Source organism: Gopherus evgoodei, chromosome 7, assembly GCF_007399415.2.
Source record: "Gopherus evgoodei ecotype Sinaloan lineage chromosome 7, rGopEvg1_v1.p, whole genome shotgun sequence".
Classification (NCBI taxonomy): Eukaryota; Metazoa; Chordata; order Testudines; family Testudinidae; genus Gopherus; species Gopherus evgoodei.
The window spans coordinates 74,337,972-74,352,889 of NC_044328.1; positions in this window are offsets into that span (position 1 = coordinate 74,337,972).

The window sequence follows — 14,918 nt, forward strand, 5'->3', positions numbered from 1 at the left end:
CTGTTCATTCCCTCTGGGGCACCTGGCATTGGCCACTGTTGGAAGATAGGATGCTGGGCTAGATGGACCTTTGATCTGACCCAGTATGGCCATTTTTATGTTCTTACATTATGTTCAGTCTTCATGGGCCAGTCAATCCACCCAGTTGCAATGGATTGACTTGATGTGGATACTTACCCACTAAGACAGGGGTGGACAAACTATGGCCCAGGAGTGGCATCTGGCCCTTCAGATGTTTTAATCCAGCTCTTGAGCTCCAGCTGAGGAGCAGGGTCTTGCTCTGCTCCATGCGTGCCATGGCTCCACATGGCTCCCGGAAGCAGCGGCATGTCCCCTCTCCAGTTCCTACATGTAGGGTCACGGGGCTCTACACACTTCCCTCACCCCAAGTGCAGCTCCCACAGCTCCCATTGGCCAGGAACTGTGGCCAAAGGGAGCTGCAGGGGCGGCACCTGTGGACAGGGCAGCACTCAGAGCCATCCGGCCATGCCTCTGCATAGGAGCCAGAGAGGGGACATGCCGCTGTTTCCGGGAGCTGCTTTAGGTAAGTGCTGCCCAGAGCCTGCACCTCTGACCCCTTCCTGCACCTCAACCTTCTGCTCTACCTCTGATCCCCCTCCTGCCCTCTGAACCCATTGGTCCCTGCACTCTCAACCCCTCAGCTCCACCCCAGAGCCCACATCCCCGGCTGGAGCCTCACCCCACACCTCCACCCGAACTCTGTTGCCCAGCCCGGAGCCCCCTCCCACACCCTGAACTTCTCATTTCTGGCCCCACCCCAGAGCCCACACTCCCAGCTGGAGCTCTCAACCCCTCCCACACCCCAACCCCCAATTTCATGAACATTCATGGCCCACCATACAATTTCCATACCCAGATGTGGCCTTTGGGCCAAAAAGTTTGCCCACCCCCTGCACTAAGAGATGTGCCGAGACCCACTGAATCATTTTACCCAACCCTCCAAACATCCATCCTACAGCATCTATCTATCCTGGGTACATCCTGCCATCCCCACGGCATCTGAATGCCCCTCGGGTCCATCGTTCTGATCACATACCAGCAGTTTAGAGTTTATTGACTATGTGGTTTTCAAAGGGGTTGATTTCTTTGCAAAGTTCCCCACTGTATACAGCCTATTCCTGGTGCCTCTTTTCACAGGTGAGGAAACTGAGGCATGGAGCGGTGAAGTGATTTGCCCGAGGCTGCACAGTGAGTCAGTGGCAGAACTGGCCTCAGACCCCAGAAGTTCCTGGCTCCCTGTCTGATGTTTCATGCACTACTCAATACTGTCACTCAATAAACTGTCCATTCCACAAGCAATAGATACCTATGCACACACCATGGATGTATCTCCATGGACATAGATGCACATCCACTAGTATGGCCAACCCACCCATTCACACATCATGAGCCACGTCCCACAAAATCATGGGCTTATTAAACACAATACAATGCTGGGGGGTTTTCATGGGCTTTCTGGGTTTTGAGTCTTTGGGATGGACCCAGGTCCCATTTTCCAGATTTTATCTGCAGCCATGAGGGCTAGAAACTGGCTTTTTAATAAGAGATGAGATTCTCCAGGATCTCCTGACTCCAAGGGCTGGGGCTTTAAGAGAAACACCAAATATCATGAGATTTCCTATCAAATCGCAGGAGTTGGCAACATGGCTCCTGACGCTCTCTCCCATATCACGTGTGTGCTTCCCCATTAGACAGAACAAACAGCTGCCCTATTAACGCCCTGGGTTCCATAGATCCACTGGGCTCCCATGAGCCAGCATCTCTCTGGCAGGGTGGCTACACGGGAGTTGTGTTACCAGGGCTTCCCCCGCAGATGCTGTCCCAGGGACCACCCTTAGTGGAAGCTCCCTGAGCAGAGGCTGCCTGTGAGGGGCTTTGCAGAGCTGGTGCAGGGGAAGGAGCTGGTTCCCATCTCCTCCAGCCTGCCCACTCCTCTGCAGGATCCCAAGGCCGCAGACTGGCTTGGATGCAGCCCAAGGCTCTACAGTTCTCTGGCGGAGAGCTGCCAGGTTTGCAGCTAGATAAGGGATGACTTAGAGTGGATGAAATCATCAGTCTCACCTTGCAGAGCCCTGGGGGAGTAGCTCTGACCCAGGTGCCAAGCTGTCCCTAGCCAATGTGCCCAATGTGGCAAAAGTCCCCACGATCTACGCTGTTGTCTTATCAGCACCTATAATGTAGCACTAACAGGCGGGTTATCAGAAAGGACCTTTATCTCTCTGCTTTCCCCTGGCTTATTCCAGTCCCCGATGCCTGACTCACTTCCAAGCCTCCCTCCCCCATTGGCCCTGTTCCCAGCCCTGTTCTGGGAGCAGAAATAATCCGGCCAAGGTGGGCAAGCACAGCTCTACAATGGGTGGCATTGTTGACACTGCATTTCTGCTCTCATTAAGGATGACCTCACAATCCACCCTTTGCCGCTTTGCCCAGGCCCGCTGTCTTTTGACTTCGGCCCATGAATCCGAAAGGGAACAGTGCGCTCATTGTAGAGCCTGGCTCTGTCCCTCTGTCCGGTGTCTTTCTACCCCCAGGACGCACATCAAGATGCTGCCAAGGACCCAGTGTGCTGGGCAACCCCCAGCAGCCCCCTTTGGCCTTTGCTGGGAACCAGCATTGCATTTCTGCTCTAGGGCAGGGTACTGGAGCTCTGTGAAGATGCTCACGGGGCGGAGATCAGCCCCCCAGGCTGGTGGCCAGGAGGGGCAGGGAGCAGCCCCACACACACCCAGACTATCTCTTAGAATGGGGTCTGCCCCTGCTGTCTGGCTGAGCAGCACATCCCTCCATGTGGGCTCATAGATTTCAAGGGGGCTAAACACAACTCCAGGAAGGGGTAGGTAGAAGGGGGCTCCATGTGACTAGGAGCACAGGAGCTCCCTGGGTGGATCAGAGCCAGGGTCCAGCTCACCCAGTGTCCTGCCACCACAAGTGACCAGTGCCAGCTGTTCTAGAGGAAGGGGCAAGACCCCCTGTAGAGCCCAGTTATGGGGCAATCTGCTTCCAGGGATGGTGCCTGAGCACATTTCCACCAGCCCCGTCCCAACCCCCGGTTCTCTCTCCGCTCTGAGATTGGAGCGGCCTTTCCCCTGACAGCCCGGTGATGGTGCGCAGAGCTGTGGGGGAGCATTGGCTGAAGCCCCTTGGGGTGGGTTGGGTCTCACAGGGGGTCAACTTGCAAAGGCGATTTTGGCCACTGTTGCATTTGCATCTGCAGCACCAGCACATCCTCGCCGCAGTGAGTCACAGTCCCCAGGACATCCGGATTCCGGCTAACTGCCAGGGCGGTGCCCATGAAGCTGCCACCTGCCCCAGTTGGGCACAGGAGAGGGGAGCATGAAATTAATGACAGGTCTATTTCACAGGTTATGCTCTTATGCAATTGTACTCGGATTCTCTTTTCCACTCTGGTAAAGCAATACCCTACCCCCGTCCCAGCTGGAGTCGGGGGGAGAGGCGGAAGTGAGGGGAGGAGAGAAAGAGGCTGGAGCAGAGGAAGAGAAAGGGGCCTTCCCCAGCCCTAGAGATGCTCCGCTGAGCGCTGGCTGTAGCAGCGGCCCTGGCTGACACCAAGCCACACATCCTGCTATGCCATCTCAAGGCTGCTGGGCCAACATGGGGGAATTGAGGTGTTTCTAACTCCAGCCTGACCAGATGTGTTCTAGTGGGATCCTGCTCAGTGTCAGGCATCCACCCCTCCCTCCAGCATCCTTGAGAAGAGCTCCTTGGGAGACCAAGTCCCAGCACAGCATGGGTGGCAAGTGGGCAGGGAACCTGCTCTCACACACAGAGGGAGTTGTTGAGTGTTGTATGTGACAGGCTCAGCTGCCTGCTCTGCCTGCAGGGATCATGTGTCATGGATTCATCAGGGTCTATACTATGCCCCAGGCTTTAAACAGTCTCCTGGGAGTAGCCTTTAGTGCGCCAGACAGACACACAAGGGGCCATGCTGCTCCACGAGGGGAGGCCACGCAGCCTCAGTGTCTCTGAGACTGGGCCTTCAGCCTGCCACACACCTGTGTCACACCCTGAGCTCTGAGCAGCGAGTCGGAGACTGACCCCGCCTTGCAGGTACGTATGTGCAGGGGCCCCAGGCAGCCCTTACAAGACAGAAGATTTCAATAGGTCCCAGGGCTACAGTGCTGGAAGCCCCAGGGTAGCACAGGGAAGGGTTCAGAATGGCAGTAGCTGGGGTGCCACCAGTCACACTGCTGTTGGAGCCACCTCGCCTTTCTCTCTCTGTCCCTGAGTGAGATCTAGTGTGTCTGTGCGCCCTGCTCTGCTCCCAGGCCCTGGGCCCCGATGCTCTATGGGCACGTCTACACTGCAGACCCCACCCGTGGCAGCGAGTCGCAGAGCCTGGCTCAGCTATCTCCGGCTCACGGTACAGGGCTAAAGCTAGCAGTATAAGACATCTGGGTTCGGGCTGGGACCCCGGCTTCCAGCCCCTCGTGCCCTTCACCGGGGTTCAGCGCCTGGGCTCCTAGCCCCTCCCCTTCACTGGGGTTCAGTGCCCAGGCTCCCAACCTGCCCCCTTCGCCGGGGTTCAGCACCCTGACTTCAGTACCCGCCCCCACTGAGGTTCAGCACCCTGGCTTCAGCCCCTCCCCCCTCGCTGGGGTTCAGCACCCTGGCTTCAGTCCCTCCCTCCTCGCCAGGCTTCAGCCCCTCCCCCCTCACCTGGGTTCAGCACCTTGGTTTCAGCCCAAGCCCCAACCTCTACATTGCGATTTTTTAGCCCCGTAGTGCGAGCCCAAGTCAGCTGACACAGGCTCTGAGACTTGCTGCCAGGGGGTTTCTGCAGTGGAGACATACCCTGGGCTCTGCAGACACAGCCCTGCTGCGTTCACAGGTTCAGCCTGTCTGAGCTCCTGCTGGGAAGCGGTGCAATTCGGGTGCGGGGATTCCAATTGTCTTTGCCAGATCCTTCCCTGCCAGGCCTTCATACCATTTCATCCCTAGCACCCTGGGACCCAAATGCCTCCTTCCCTGGCCAAGAGAAGCATTTGAACCCTGCGCCATCCAGCAGGTAACAACACTCAGGCCTGTCTACACTACCACTTATGTCAGCAAACCTTATGTCACTCCAGGGTGTGAACAAAACACATAGGTGATAGTGTGCACAGTGCTGTGTCAGTGGCCAAGCTTCTCCTACCAACATAGCTACCATCGCTCGTTGGGGTGGTTTAATTAGGCCAATGGGAGAGCTCTCTTCCGTCAGCACAGAGCGTTTATACGAGAGATCTTACAGTGGTGCAGCTGCATCGGTACAGCTGTGCCCGCTGTAAGCTTGGTAGATTTGACATGGCCTAAAGTGAGGGAGAGGGACCAGATTCTGGTGGAGCTGTGAAACCAACTCACTCACCACTTGTGATAATTACGGATTCCTGGGCAGACCCATGAGAGAAGGGGTGTGTGGCCAAACCCTAACTTCCCAGTGTAGAAATTCCCCCTTCGCTATCAGGAGGACACACTCTTCCTTTTCACATCCCACTCCAAGCTGTTACAGCATGTTGCTGTGTGTTACTAAACAGCTGCCATGTTCCTCCCTAGGACTGGCTGCAGGATGGTGGGCTCAGGCTTGCTTCCTGGTGGCTGCAAATGGAGCATCAGGCTTTTGGACACGGGCTCTGGAACTGGCACACACAGGCCATTCCACTCCTGCTGTGGTGCACACAGGCCAAGCCAGCAGCTCCTGGCACCCACTGCATGGAGAAAGCAGGCAGGATGGGAGATGAGGATCAAGCCGATCAGCAGCTCAGACCCTTGATTAAAGTAGATAACGAACCTTTAGAGCTGCTCACCTCTTTATAACCCTTACGATTCCCTAGTCTGCCCACTTGCCAACTGAACTAATGTAGGAGGCAGATCATGTCCAGCCTCCCTGGTGCCCTGCCTGGGAATCTGTGAGGGCCACACACCAGGGATTGGACAGGAAGCCCCAGAGCTAGCAGCATGACCTGCTACAGCATGAGCAAAGCTATGTAGCTGGGGCCGTGACAGACCCTCGCCTATGTGGATCCGCAGAGGAGCCGTGTAACATGCCCACCAGGGGGTCACAAGTTCACAGCCAAAGGGACTGTGGTTGGCTGTGCCTCAGTTCCCTGGGTGGCATCACCCCAGCAGCACCTGTCGGGGAGGAGAGAAGGGACATCTCTGAGAGGACTGGGAAGCAGCTAAAGGTGTGAACCCTCAATCAGGGAGTGGGCAGCTCCCACACTGCAGAGCCCTCCAGCACCAGAGAAGGGACTGGCCCCTGGTGACAGGGAGATGATTAGGGTGACCAGATGTCCCAATTTTATAGGGACAGTCCTGATATTTGGGTCTTCTTCTTATACAGGCATCGATTACCCCCCTCACCCTGTTCACATTTGCCATCTGGTCACCCTAGAGCTGATGAAAGCAAGATTCAGTATTAATGAGGCTCACAGCCAAGAATGTTATTGTTCACATCTGCACAGCATGGATCCAGACCTGACTCTGTTCCCATAGTCCTGTCCCAGCATGCACTGGACTCATCTGCCATGACCACTTCCTGGTTGTTCCAAAGTCCTGGGGTGGGATGGCCCCACAGCGCTGCACCCTCATGGGCAACTCACTAGGAAGGTCAAGGAGTGACTGAATCATGAATTATAGAATCATAGGACTGGAAGGGACCTGGAGAGCTCATCTAGTCCAGTCCCCTGCACTCATGGCAGGACTAAGTATTATCTTGACCATCCCGGACAGGTGTTTGTCCAACCTGCTCTTAAAAATCCCCAATGATGGTAATTCCACAACCTCCCTAGGCAGTTTATTCCAGTGCTTAACCACCCTGACAGTTAGGAAGTTTTTCCTAATGTCCAACCTAAGCCGCTCTGGCTGCAATTTAAGCCCATTGCTTCTTGTCCTGTCCTCAGAGGTTAAGAACACTTTTTCTCCCTCCTCCTTGTAACAACCTTTTATGTACTTGAAAACTCTTATGTTCCCCTCAGTCTTCTCTTTTCCAGACTAAACAAACCCATTTTTTTCCATCTTCCCTCATAGGTCATGTTTTCTAGACATTTAATCATTTTTGTTGCTCTTCTCTGGACTTTCTCCAATTTGTCCACATCTTTGCTGATATGTGGTGCCCAGAACTGGACACAATACTCCAGTTGAGGCCCAATCAGCACAGAGAAGAGCGGAAGAATTACTTCTTGTGTCTTGCTTACAACACTCCTGTTAATATATCCCAGAATGATGTTCACTTTTTTGCAATGGTGTTCCACTGTTGACTCATATTTAGCTTGTGATCCACTATGACCTCCAGATCCCTTTCCAAAGTACTCCTTCCTAGACAGTCATTTCCCATTTTGTATGTGTACAACTGATTGGTCCTTCCTAAGTGGAGTACTTTGCATTTGTCCTTATTGAATTTTGTCTATTTACTTCAGACCATTTCTTCAGTTTGTCCAGATCATTTTGAATTTTAATCCTATCCTCCAAAGCACTTGCAACCTCTCCTGGCTTGGCATTGTCCAAAAACTTAACAAGTGAACTCTCTATGCCATTATCTAAATCACAGATGAAGATATTGAACAGAACCAGACCCAGAGCTGATCCCTGAGGGACCCCACATGTTATGCCCTTCCAGCATGACTGTGAACCACTGATAACTACTCCCTGGGATTGGTTTTCCAACCAGTTATGCACCCACCTTATAGTATGTACATCTAAATTGCATTTGCCTAGTTTGTTTATAGAAGGTCATGCGAGACAGTATCAAAAGCTTTACTAATGTCAAGATATACCATGTCTACTGCTTCCCCCCATCCACAAGGTTTGTTACCTCCTCAAAGAAAGCTATCAGGTTGGTCTGACATAATTTGTTCCTGACAAATCCACGCTGCCTGTTACTTATCACCTTATTATCTTCTAGATGTTTGCAAATCGTTTGCTTAATTATTTGCTTCATTATCTTTCTGGGCAGAGAAGTTAAGCTGACTAGTCTGTAATTCCCCAAGTTGCACTAGTTTCCCTTTTAATTGATTGGCACTATATTTACCTTTTTCCAGTCTTCTGGAATGTCTCCTATTATCCAGAACTTGTAAAAGATAATCACTAATGGCTCAGATATCTCCTCAGTCAACTCCTTGCGTATTCTAGGATGCATTTCATCAGGCCCTGGTGACTTGAAGACATCTAACTTGACTACGTAATTTTTAACTTGTTCTTTTTCTATTTGATCCTACCTCATTTTCACTGATATTCACTATGTTAGACATCCAGTCACCAGCAACCCTCTTGGTGAAAACTGAAATAAAGAAGTCATTAAGCACCTCTGCCATTTCCACATTTTCTGTTATTGTTTCCCCCCCCCACACACACACACATTGAGTAATGGGCCTACCCTGTCCTTGGTCTTCGTCTTGCTTCTAATGTATTTGTAGGCTGTTTTCTTGTTACCCTTTGTCTCTAACTAGTTTGATCTCGTTTTGTGCCTTGGCCTTTCTACTTTTGTCCCTACATACTTGTGTTATTTATTTATATTCATCTTTTGTAATTTGACCTAGTTACCACTTTTTGTAGGACTCTCTTTTTGAGTTCCAGATCACTGAAGATCTCCTGGTTAAGCCAGGGTGGTCTCTCGCCATGCTTCATATGACCCCTTGAAAAACTGCCCAACTGTCTTCAATTGTTTTTCCCCTTAGACTTGCTTCCCATGGGAATTTACCTACCAGCTCCCTGATTTTGCTAAAGTCTGCCTCCTTCTGAAGACAGACACCATGGTGATGGGTACCTGTGGAGAAGCAGAGCAAACTGCTGGCCCCAACAGGCCTCTTCTAGGTCAGGGTTGAGGCGTGCTTTAAGCTCCTCCTGGCACTGCCTGCACTGTACTGTGTCTATGCGGAGAGCTTTGGGCACTGGGGCTGCCAGGCCAGCGACATGTCCTTGCTTCCCTAGCAGCAGGCCCCCCTACAGTGCTTGGATTCAGCACAGTGCTTGGATTCAGCACAGACAAACACAGGACAATGAGACCCAGCCACGAAGGCTTTACAGCCTCACGCTACAAAGAGGTGCACCGGTCAGCACAGGGAATGTGTGGGCATTCGGGTGCCCTGGCCTGGCTGCTCTAGCACTTTCCTTTCATCAGAAATCTCTACTACAGTCTATGAATGAGGGGTTTGGAAAGGACAGAGGAAAGGGTTCTGGTAAGGGTTGCTAGGAAGGGTGTCCCAAGCTTGGAAGTGCCATGAAAAGAAACATGGGACCAGGACGATAGAGCGTTGGGCAGACACTGGGAAGAAGTGACCTCAGAGGAAATGGCACGGCTTAGCAAATATAGAGTGTAATTTATAGAAGTGTAATTTATGGAGCTGTTTCAGATGTGTTTACAAATTGTGCTGGACTGAGTGTGTAGGCAGTTAGATCTTGGAGGAATGCTGGGTTCATTGTAGCTCTTTAGAGAAGCAGTTCTGGAGACAGCAGTAAAATTTGTTCACTGCCTGAGGCTCTGTGACTGGATCATTACATAGCTAGAAAGCTGTTGGCTACCAAACACAATCACATAGTGTCAGCAGCGTCCTGCACAGTGTTTTATAGAACTCCAAACATTCCCTTATGAATCATCCCATGCACCCGGGAGTGGGTTTAGGATTATCCTCTCCATTTTGTGCAGGGGGCAAATGAGGCAGAGAGTAGCAAAGTGACTTGCCCAGGGCTCTAGAAGAAGTCAGAATCACAGCCATGATTACACCATAGGAGTTCCTGGCTTCCAGACCTTGCCCTCAGTTAAAGGGAAGCTTGACCTGATGAAGAGAGAGGGGGAACAGTCAGTGCCCTGGGCTTTGGCAATGGAAGGACTGACGACAAGAGTAACTCACGCATATGTGGCATCCTTCAGCCGCATCCACCCCGGACCTTCACAAACTGCACTCTGCCTGTGTGAGAGTAAGAATTAACAGATGGGCATATGGAGAGTAAGGCCCAACTTTTCACAAGTGGCTCCTGATTTTGAGTTCCTGGCCTCAGCCACCCTCTGCTGGATTTTCAGAGGTGACAATGTTTGTGAGAGCTGCAGGAGATCAGCACTTCCTGCAAACCAGGCTCCAAGAGTCTCCTCTCAAGCCCACAGAATTAGAGGCTACTTGTGAAAATGTGAACCTGATCGATGTACTACCAGGTGAGTGCACAACTGATTGAAACACCATATCCAAAGAGTAATTATCAAACTGGGAGAGTATGTCTAGTGGGGTCCTGCAGGAGTCAGTCCTGGGTCTGGGAATATTCAACATTTTAATTAATGACATGGATAACACAGTGGAAAGCGTGTTTATAAAACCTGCAGATGACCCCAAACTGGGCAGGGTTGCAGCACACTGAAGGACAGGATTAGAATTCAAAACAACCTTGACAAATTGGAAACTTGGTTTGAAATCAACAAGATGAAATTCAATAAAGACAAGTGCAAAGTACTTCACCGAGAAAGGAAAAACTGAATGCACAACTACAAAAAGGGAAATAACTGGCTAAGTGGTCGTACAGTTGCAAAGTTGATCAAAAGCTGAATATGAGCCAACCATGGGATGCAGCTGCAGAAAAGGCTCATATCATTCTGGGGTGTACTAACAGGAGTGTCATATGTAAGACACGGGAGATAATTGGCCTTCTCTGCTGGGCACTGGTGAGGCCCCAGCTGGAGTCCTGGGTCCAAGTCTGAGCACTTCACTTTAGGAAAGATGTGGACAAGTTGGAGAGGGTCCAGGAGACAGCAACAGATTTAGAAAACCTGACCACTGAGGAAAGGTTAGAGAAAATGGGCATGTTTAAACTTAAGAAAAGGAGGCGGAGAATATCTGAAGGGCTGTTATGCAGAGGACGGTGATCAAGTGTTCTCCATGTCCACAGAAGGCAGGACAAGAAGTAATGGGCTTCATCTGCAGCAAGGGAGATTTAGGTGAGACATTAGGAGAAGCTTTCTAGCTATACTGATCGTTAAGTAGTGGAATAGGTTACCAAAGGAGGTTCTGGAATCCCTGTCCTTGGGGGATTTTAAAAACAGGTTGGACAAACATATATCATGGACAGTCTTGGTATGTTTGGTCCTGCCTCAGAGTGGGGACGGGGGAGAATGGACTAGATGACTTCTCAAGGTCCCTTCCAGCCTTACAAGTCTATGATTTTGCAAGCCAGTGGGAGATCCAGTAAGAGAATCCAGGAGTCCTGGCTTCCAGGCCTCTGTTCTAACCACTAGGCAACATACCTAAGGAAACAAACAACAAACCCAAATGACTATTTTGAAGCTCTGGGCATAGTTTATTCCTGGTGTAACTCCTTGGAGCATCACCAAGGATGGATTTAGCTTTGGGTATTACTGCAACAACTAAACTTCAGGAGTGGTGAGGAAAATAAGGACTATTTCCCTGTTTCCAAGTATCTTTTACCTCTCACAAGCTGCTCTTTAACTTTTATCACACTTTGTAAATCCATGAATCTCCCGGCAGGCAGGTGAGTGACTTTCATTAACCCCAAGACTAAGTCATTTGCTCAAAGCCATGGAGGGGACATGACAGCACCCAGGCCCCAGGCTCCCAGGCCCGTGCTCAGATCCCTAAGGCACTGCTGCCAAATTCCCAGCACTGGAGAGTGTGAACTGCAAACCACCGAGCAGCCAGAGAACACAAGTGGCTAGGAATGAGCAGATCATGGCACTGAGGGGTTGAAAGGCAGCCAGGGAAAGATTGCAGCAGCAAAGAAATGCCAGTGTGTGCCCTAAGCGCTGGTCATTCCCCAGTTCCCTGCAAGCAGGTGGGCATCCTGTCTCTGCTCTCTTGTAATCCCATGTCTGGCAGCCTGTATAAGAGATTCTACAGCATGTTGGGGCAGCTGATTGTTTGGACGCTCTGTGGGGCACTATGGGTCTGCACAGTCCCTAGCACAGTGGGGCCCTGATCTTGGCTGGGGCTTGTCATAGGGTGGCACCTGGCCCTTTAAGAGGCCAGTGCACCTGTGACCTGTACCTGATTCCCACCAGTTGGGGTTAAGGGAGGGCAGCTGTCCCTGTTAGGCTGGAGTCAGCAGAATTGTCTGAGGGAAGAAGCCAAAGGAGAGCAGCAAGTGGGTGCTGTGGGGGAGAAATGACCCAAGCTGGGGAGCCCTGATGAGTGCAAGGCTCAGGCAGTGATCCCTAGAGGCAGGGGTGAACCAGCTGAGTCAGGGGCTAGAGGGTTGTTTTGGGAGGGTGGACCCCCATAAGCGGAGGCTGGAAGAGCAGGACCCTGGCTCCAGGGCCAGGGGATCTGGGATTGCAGTGCTGCTATTGACTCTTGGGTGGTGTCTTGGGGGCAGGGGGTGTCCCTGGAGAGGCGAATAGGAAAAGCCTGCTGTTACTCTCTGTGTGTATTGTAGGAATGGGAGAGGTGCTTTACCACAAGGCTTTTGGGGCAGCACAGAATAAATTATGCCCAGAGATGGGCTTTGTATCAGACACTTCCTTTCGTGGTTGGAAGAGAGGGGAAACTGAGGCAGGCACACCTGGGTTCTTCTAGAGGCTGCCTAGAGTAGTGGCTTGTCATGGGCCCCATTGGAAAGGCTACATCCCTCCGCTGGTGGCGGATCCAACGGTAGAACTGGCTTTGCATTTGTCTCCTCACACAGAGAGAAGCTCACACCCTTTCCCTGAAACAGGACTTTCAGTTGAGGGTTTGGGGAGAAGGGCACTAACTCCCCGAGGAGAGCGCAGGATGTGCATCACCTGTAGCAGCTCTGAGCACCCAGTGGCTGCTGCCCACATGCTCAGACCTTCAAAGGGAGGAGCCCAGAAAGGAATAAAAGGCCCCACTAGCCAGGAGAAAACTGCTGACTGGTGCAGTTGTTATGGGACAAAGGAGCCGGTGACATTTATCTTGGCAATGGTCAGACCTGGAGTCAGGAAGGGTTGTCCCTCTAGAGCACCATGTATCAGAGGGGCAGCCATGTTAGTCTGGATCTGTAAAAGCAGCAAAGAGTCCTGTGGCACCTTATAGACTAACAGATATATTGGAGCATGAGCTTTCATGGGTGAATGCATGCATCCGACGAAGTGGGTATTTACCCACGAAAGCTCATGCTCCAATAAGTCTGTTAGTCTATAAGGTGCCACAGGACTCTTTGCTCCTCTAGAGCACATGGGCAGGGACTGCAAGGGGCTGGCCTCCCTTATGTCTCTTCACTGTGGGGGATGATCCACTCCCCAAGCCACCCATATTGTCTCTTTGGGATGAGCTGAACCTCCCTCCATGTGGGCCCATAGATTTCAAGGGGGCTAAACACAACTCCGGTAGGGGTAGGCAGAAGGGGGCTCCAAGCAACTGGGAGCACAGGAGCTGCCAGACTGGATCAGAGCCGGGGTCCAGCTCGTCCAGTGTCCTGCCACCATGAGTGACCAGTGCCATCTGCTCTAGAGGAAGGGGCAAGACCCCCTGTAGAGCCTGGTTATGGGGCAATCTGCTCCCAGGGATGGTGCGTGAGCACATTTCCACCACCCCCGTCCCAGCCCCTGGTTCTCTCTCCACTCTGATTGGTGCGGCCTTTCCCCTGACAGCCCGGTGATGGTGCGCAGAGCTGTGGGGGAGCATTGGTTGAAGCCCCTTGGGATGGGTTGGGTCTCACCGGGGGTCAACTTGCAAAGGCGCTTCTGGCCACTGTTTCATTTGCACCTGCAGCACCAGCACATCCTCGCCGCAGTGAGTCACAGTCCCTATCTGTTAGGCTCCTGTGTGGGTAACCCCCACAATCAATGCTTGCAATGGGGCTGCTGGGGTCATAGAGAGGCTGGCAGGGGGCTGGCAGAGCGGGAGGCCCTCCTGGATAATCTGTTCTTTTTCTCTTTCTGTGTCCTTTGGTCTGTATTCATAGCTGGGGGCACATGTGGCTTGTGCAGACCAAGGAATGCCCCTGCCAACCACTATCAGCCTTGCCTGCATCTGTATCCGCATGGCAGGGACTCACTCAGGGTCAGGGTATCCCCTGGGGACCTTTGTTCCTCAGTTGCTCTTTGGGCAATGATGGCGGCAATGCAGATCTGCCCTTGTACTTCCACCAGGGCTGGCCTGCCACTCCCCTTCACCTCTTTTTTCATCCCACCGCACACACCAGCTGAGGAGCTTCCAGGGAAGGCATCTGCAGGGCATGAGTTTAACTGGTGCTGCTAAGCCCAGAGACTCTGCCACGCAGGCTTGAGCACTATCTACTGGCATGTTATCTATGAACTGACGGTTTACATATCTTCAGCCTCTCTGGTAGCAGGAATTAGGTCACATGGCAGATGAGATGGTTTGTATCAGCCATGCAGAGTCTGGTTCATTGCACTGTAGAACCTAGCCAGAGCTGGCCCACTCCTGGCCCAGGCCAAAGAAGATGGGCATGCAGCTCTCTGGTCCCTGGACATACTGTGGCTGCTTTGCTGCATGGAGTTGTGGGTCGCCATGCTATGCAAACTGAGCAGCAGGCTGCACTAACACCACAACCCCACTATGCCCCTGCGAGCCAGGGGCCCCAAATCTTTGTGTTTCAGGGGGTGCCTGTCTGAGCCTGTGTAAGGTCCCACCCCCTGCTCCACAACCCTCACCACTCGTGAACAGCCTTCCACTAAGCAGGCCCAGGTTTCCACCCTATAGCTCACGTCGCCTGCTAAACATAGCAAAAGGACCAGCCCATGGCCGGGGCAATCTCAGCCAAAGCAGGTAATCACCTGAGGCCCCAAAACTAAATCCAAGCAAGAAATCCTCATCACCTCTTCTATATCACCATCTTGGTCAGCCCTGCACCCACCTGGCCAGTGCAGCAAACAGTCTGACCCCAGGCCACAACATGCTCAGAAGTCTAGGCCAGCACCTACAACACTGATATATGTGTCACCAGGAGGAACAGATCCAAATCAACACCCCTCCAGAGAGCCC